The sequence below is a fragment of the Aquarana catesbeiana genome, linkage group LG02 (genome assembly GCF_042186555.1).
Source record: "Aquarana catesbeiana isolate 2022-GZ linkage group LG02, ASM4218655v1, whole genome shotgun sequence".
In the NCBI taxonomy this organism is placed as follows: Eukaryota; Metazoa; Chordata; class Amphibia; order Anura; family Ranidae; genus Aquarana; species Aquarana catesbeiana.
The window spans coordinates 142,688,371-142,695,708 of record NC_133325.1 but is presented as its reverse complement, the minus strand read 5'-3'; positions in this window follow the sequence as shown (position 1 = coordinate 142,695,708).

The following is a 7,338-nucleotide window of genomic DNA, read 5'->3' as shown; positions in this document are numbered from 1 at the left end:
TTACCATGCTTTCAATATGCTGTGAATGTCCCCTTTATCTTCATGCATGCCTGTTTTTGGACATTAATCATTTATTGCCCTACATGCATATTACCTTCAATAACCTCCCCACCATGCAATCCTGGGTCCATTTATATCTCTAGCCTAGTGTCCCTTGAACAATGTATATTGTCTGCTCCATTGTCTTGTTTGACCCTCCCCCACCCCTCAAATGTTTAATACTGTCAGGTGTGTTTGTTAACCTAATTAGAACCCCTCCCCCACCTCTGAAATGTTTAAAACAGTCAGGTGTGTTTGTTAACCTAATTAGAACCCCTCCCCCACCCCTGAAATGTTTAAAACAGTCAGGTGTGTTTGTTAACCTAATTAGAACCCCTCTCCCACCCCTGAAATGTTTAAAACAGTCAGGTGCGTTTGTTAACCTAATTAGAACCCCTCCCCCACCCCTGAAATGTTTAAAACAGTCAGGTGCGTTTGCTAACCTAATTAGAACCCCTCCCCCCACATTCAAATGGATCAATGGCCCATCAGAGGTGGTGATTAATCTTATAAGTGAGCCTTATATTTTTCAGAATTTAAATTACACATATTAATAATGTTTGACTGCCGTTGTTCACTAATGTTTTTGTGTAATCTGATATCCAAGTTATGTTTTAAAGTCCTTATCTTAATGTTTGTATTTTTTTTCACTCCACAGTTTCGTTCCAGTACACAGGAATGGCAGACTGTGGCCTCCCAGTTTGCTGACCGTTGGGACTTTCCCAACTGTGTTGGGCGATTGCCGGGAAGCATGTCCGCATTGTGCCACCACCGCATTCGGGGTCTTATTTCTACAACTATAAGGGGTTCCATAGTGTAGTTTTGATGGCGGTGGTCTCGGCCCATTTGGACTTTCTGTTTGTGGATGTGGGTAAGAACTGCCGGATGTCTGATGGAAGAGTCTTTGCACAGACCGAGCTGTGCCAGCGTCTGCAGACTGGTGGCCTGGGATTGCCACCTGATGACCAGAATGTTGATGGACTCCCCTCAGTTTTTATCGCTGATGAAGCGTTTGCTCTCGGTGAGCACTTGATGAGGCCGTTCCCCCAAAGGACACTCACCCCTGAGAGGAGGGTATTTAATTACCGGCTGGCCAGAGCAAGAAGAGTTGTGGAGAATGCCTTTGGGATTCTGGCCAGCCGGTTCGGTTTGTTCCTTTCAGCAATAAATCTGGTGGACTATAAACTAAATTACGCCATACTTGCTTACTGCATCCTACATAACTTTTTACGTAGACATTCTGCGACATATATTTCTTCTGTTGGGCCTGAGCCAGACTGGTACAAGATGAAACAATGACAGGCCTAGAAATTGGCCATATTGGCTTGGCCCCCCGAACCGCACGTCAAGTGCGTGAGCGATATGTGATTTATTTTAATGGTCGGGGGGCCATTGCTATTCAGCAAGAGCTTTAATTTTTCAAAAAAATACAATAAAAAAAATTGATCAAAAATATCTTGTTTTTATTCTTGTTTGCATTTAGTTTGGTCTGTCTCCTAGTGCACCTGTAGTAGTGGCAAGTGCATTTACCTTTAGTTAATCAGGCCCTTTGTCACTGTAACCACACACAAAAAAAAAAAAACATATTATTGAGAAATAATCAGCCACACACATTGTAGTAGTAAAAACATTTTACTGTGTGCACATTGAAAGGTGCATTTTTTAAAACTTTTTTATTTTTTTTTAGAATATATTTTTTTTTGGGTAAAAATATTTATTTTGTTTTAACGTTATTAAAGGCATATTTTAACAAAAATAGACCTTGTTTAAAATCTTAAAATTCACAACAGTATTTTGAAAAACATACCAAAAAATTAAAGAACTTACAAAGTTCAACATTTTAAGAACGGTGCATGTGATGTCACCCTTGTAAATCGTTAATTTTTAATATGCTCAAAATTGAGCATTACAAAAGGGTCAAGTCGACATGTGCTATCCCCCATCATGGGTGAGCAATGTATGTGTTTTGTGTGTGCAATCCCTTTGTTCCTATCACCACTAAATAATTTTGAGGATGAAGGGGTTGCAAACACAAAACAAGTACATTGATAACCCATGATGGCAGATAGCACATGATGACACACCGTGTGCATCATAAAACATTTTTGGGATCCAAAAAAAAAAATACAAACACATTTCTAGAAGAAACAAACTTCACAAGGAAATTAAGAACATGATTGATGTTTTTAGGCAAAAAGTTATTATATTCTGCCCAAAACATCAATCATGTTCTTCATTTCCTGTTGCATGGAGTCCAGGCGAAGTTGCATGCTGTGAATTTGGTCACGCATTTTATCAATTTGGCCATTCCGCAGCATTATCTGGCCAATCAGTCTTTGGGCACTGTCTATGCTGAATGGCTCTGCCGCTTGGCCTTCCACAACCAGAAGCTCACCTAAAATGAGTGAGTAAAAACAAGGGTTAAAATATGCACGCCTAAATACATTACCTTAAGCTGGGGTGTCAGTCACTCATTTGGTGGGGTTGAAAGCTCGCACACTTCCTCCACCTCTCCTTCCTCCAGGTCGTCGGGTGGGCGTGGTCTTGGGCTGGGGCTTGGGGTATCTTCAGCCTCAGGCTGGTGACTTGGGGGGGTCCTGGGATCCTTGGACTGTTGTCTGAGTCTTTTCTCCCCTATGATAATTCAACAAAAGGTATAGTTAAAACACAGTGATATTTTAGATTTTATCAAATAATATGAAACTTTGGTTAGGAGTTGTGGACAATTGCCTTTTTTTGTCCTCAAAAATTTAGAAGACAGGATGAACATTCCCTCTGAACAACAATTATAAACAATGCACATTTTCAGGCAAGTTTCACAGATGCAGACACCTCAATTATCTCCTATATGTATTACCCCTCAAAAATGTAGTTATGGTCACATAGTACACTAGTGCTCGTGAGTCCAGATGTGGAAACAGCTGCTGTGTCCTGTCCTTACATTACACTGATTCATTTTTGAAGAAGCATTATATTTTCCAACACATCTACACCACATCAACAAATTGTGGGAATACGAAAAATTATCAAGACATAAATGTATGTCCAACCCTGTACCATCGTATTTGGCGAAAAAATAACGTCATTTTCTAAAGTATCATATGTATTTTACAAAGAACGGTCTTTACGAACGATGCTGTATAAAGTAAAAAAATATGGATCAGCGTGCAAGTTAAGTATCTCAATATGAAAACACAACAAGTACTTACTTTTTTTAAGCAGCTTCTTTATTCGCCAATATTGTTCTGGCTCCCTACTTTTGATGTCAGACCACCGCTTCCTCAATTGTTCTTTAGAGCGTTTAGTGCCAAATTTTGCTTCTAGAGCGGTGACAACTGAGGACATTATTTTGTCCTTACGCATATCCGGTCGTGCGTACGATCCTTTTTTGCCATCGTAGTCCTCCCTTCTCAATATGGACACCATCTCCACCATCTCTTCAAAAGCCATGTTGGTGGGCTTATATCTCCTCCGGGATGTGGATGGTTGTGGCTCCGGGCTTTCCTCCGCGCTACTTCCACTGATTCTCTCCGCCATCTTTATCTATATACTCCCACTGCCCAACGAAGAGTGAAGGGGCGGGGACAAATCGTACTAAAGAACGTCAGGGGCGGGCGATGCAGGCGGAGCATGACACATGCGCAGTGTATATAAAGCTATTACGATGGCCTACGTATGTCCGTGCGGAAGTAGCGAGCGTCAGAAACGAAGGTAAGATTAAAGTGGGGGTGTGTGTGTTTGGTGAATGTGTTTGGTGTGTGTGTGTGTCCCCTAGATTCCAAACCAAATAATCCTGTGATTTGTGACTGACATTAGTTTGGATCTTGTGTCTTGTCTTTCAGAAACAATGAATCCCTTTAAAGATGCAGATTTTTTGTCCCGATTTATTGAGCTATATCAGGAAAAGAAAAACCTGTGGGAGGTCAAACACCCACTATATTACAATAGAGATGTAAGGAAGGCAACACTGGGCACACTTTTAGAATTTGTGAAGACTCGAGTCCCCCAGGCAGACCTCAAGTTTGTGGACAAGAAAATTGGTATCTTGACATGTACAAGCGGGAACACAATAAAATCCAGGAGTCGCTCAGATCTGGTGCAGCAGCTGACCAAGTTTATGTACCCAAGTTGTGGTACTACCACAAAATGCGATTCCTGGATGACCAGACAGAAGCCAGGCAATCACTTTCGACCCTTCCCCCCACTCTTCCCTCCAGCCTTCCATCCACCTCCACCCCAGCTGAGGAGTCCCAGGAAGAATTGGGCCTTTTCATTATTGATGAAGTGGATGCGCCCAGCTTCAGCCAGGTATCCTTTTTTGTGGAATTTGTGATTGTGTAAATGTTATTAATGATGTTAACGTGTTAAATTTTTAAGTGCTTCATAAAAAATGACTTCATCACAAATATTAATATGTAGACATATCACTAGACAGTAGTGGCCAAAAATATACTTAACTTCAGATATTGTTGATCACCTGAAATAATCGTGGTGTCAAATAGATAGCCTTTACTATTTGTTGAGAATTATATTTGCAAGTCATGAGCTGAAAATTGTGTGTGATTGCGTAACACAAAATTACAACTATGTCCCTTTTTTGACTCAGGATGACCTCAGCCAGGAGGAGGCCTTGACCAGTGGGAGAGAGAAGGAGGCCTTGCCCAGTGGGAGAGAGGAGGAGGCTGTGGCCGGGCCAAGTAGAAGCCGCACGGAGTGTCAGGTGCCTCCCCTCCGCATTCTCAACAAAAGGCCCAGGAGAATGACCCAAACTGAGCAGGAATCCCTAGCCCTCATACGTGAAGCAAGCCAAATCCTGAGTACACCACCCAATGCAGAGGAGGCGTATGGCACTATATAGCCAGCAGATTGCTGGAGTTGGAAAAGGGCCAACGCCTCCTCTGTGAGGGTTTGATTTTTCAGGCATATCAGAAGGGCTTGAGAGGGGTGCTTACTGCTACCACGTATCTGGCAGATGAAGCCACTCCTCCTCCTCCTCCCCCAAGTACACCACCAGAGGCCCAGCCTCCGAGGAAGGCTGCAGAGAAGTGTGGAGGGAAGGCTGCAGAGAAGCGTGCAGGGAAGGCTCCACGGAAGAGTCAAAAGTGATTGCCTGGTTTCTGTCTGGTCTGACTGTGCTCCCTGTGCTCCCTAGTCGCAAGATACCAATTTTCTTGTCCTAAAACTTGATGTGTGTCCTGGGGGACGAAAGGCTTCACAGATTCTAAAAGTGTCTCCAGTGTTGCCTTCCTAATTTTTTTTTGACCAAAATAAATGGATTTTTTTGTTACCTTACATTATTGACTATGTGTTTTGATTCCAAAACGCCATTTTGTTTGGGAGTAGGCAGGTACAGGTCAAAAACACTATGGGGTTGATTTAAGAAAAGCAAATAAACTGTGCACTTTGCAGAGGGCAGTTGCCCTCTGAAAGTGCAATTGCTCCAGAGCTTCGGAAATGAGGTAAGGCTTGACTTTGCAAAGAGTACCCAATCCTGTGCAAGGAAAATTCTAAAAACAGCATTTTTGCTTGCACATGATTGGATGATGGAAGTCAGCAGAGCTTCTGCTCATTTACTAAGCTCTGGAGCAACTGCTCTTGCAGAGGGCAACTGCACTTTGCAAAGTGCACAGTCTTTTTCCCTTTAGTAAATCAACCCCTGTGTGTGTTTTTGCCAAAAGGCTAAATCATTTCTAAAATCAAGTGAAAAGTACTAGTGAAAAGTTCACTTTAGAAATTGCACAGCAGGTGCACTTGTTGGAAGTGCAGTCGCTGTAAATATGAGGGGAAGAGCTGAAATGAGGGGAAGCTCTGCTGATTTTATCATACAATCATGTGCAATAAAAAGTTTTTTTTTTTTTTTGGGGGTTCCTTGCATGTGCCCCTCGGATCCACAGCGAAGGCACTTCAAAATGCTCTTTCTGTGCAGTTCCAAGTAGAATTTGCACTTGTAGTGAAAAATGAATTTGCCTTTGGAAAATACACCCCCCTATGTCTAATTAACAAGGGACACCAACCTCATTAAGGTTCATTAAAACAACACAAAATATTAAGGTTATTGTGGTAACTTGAAAATCCACAAAAAAATTAACAAAAATAAATGTTTGTAGAATTTAGCACACATTGTAAAATAGATAAGTGTTGAAATCAATAAAAAAAATAAAGATGAGTCCAAAATCTAATTTAATACTTTATTTATGGAGATCTGGCTTTTTAAAAATATCATATTAGTCATGGCATGAGGATACATCATGAAGAAAGTAGTTTGTGAGAACTCTGTGTGAATATAAAGCAGAAAAACAATTTCATTCCTCTCGCATTATAAATTAAAAAAAACGCTGTATTAAAAGAATACAGAAGAGGAATGTGCTAGCTTCAATACGAAGGTTAGTTTTACCAGACCGAGCGCTTCCGTCTTGTAATTGCTTCAGAGCATGCGTCAGTTTGAGTTCGTCGGACTAGCACACAGATGACCGGTTTGTCCGCTAGAAAGAAGAGTCAGTCGGATAGATTTAAAACATGTTTCAAATCTAAGTCCGTCCAACTTTGGAGCAAACAAAGTCCGCTGGAGCCCACACACGATCGAATTGTCTGACGAAATCCAGTACGCCGGACCAAGTCTGACGTAAAGTCCGCTCGTGTGTACGCGGCATTAAAGTAAGCTGAAAAATAACAGACTTACGGGCTACAGGGTCACTCCGCAAGGGAAGGTAGTGGACAGTGGCAGCCGGCTGGAACCATAACTGACCAGCACAACCTGTGGCGCGGAATTATGTACATGCACCCCTGAACATGAAGAAAAAGTCCTTCCTCTGCTCTCACCTCCTGGGCCCCTCTGTTGACCTGATGGGGCCTAGGAAAATGTACACTATATTACCAAGGTATGTTTTGCATGCTCGTTTTGCCATGATTTTTGTGCATTTTGGTGAATGAAAATTGCCGCAAAATTGCACCGCATTTGGGGTGCCATTCATTCTGATGTTTTTCTGCAATTTGGATTCTGCCCACAGTTTCTAATCTGTGAACAGGGCCTTAGTTTTTCCCCAGTATTTACCTACAATGCATAGACTAGCTCCACCTAAACGTATAGAGAGTGCAGGTCAAAGGATAAGTTCATCTTTTGTAACATGTTACACCCATATATAGGGTATAACATGTAACATGTTACTGTGCTTCAGTCCCCACATCCCCCAAGCCCCCCGTATCTTCTCCTCACACCCGCTGACAATTCCACACAGCTAAACCATTCTTTCACAGTGTTCTGTAAATGAATGAGCTGCAAGTCCAATCTGCCACAGTCTG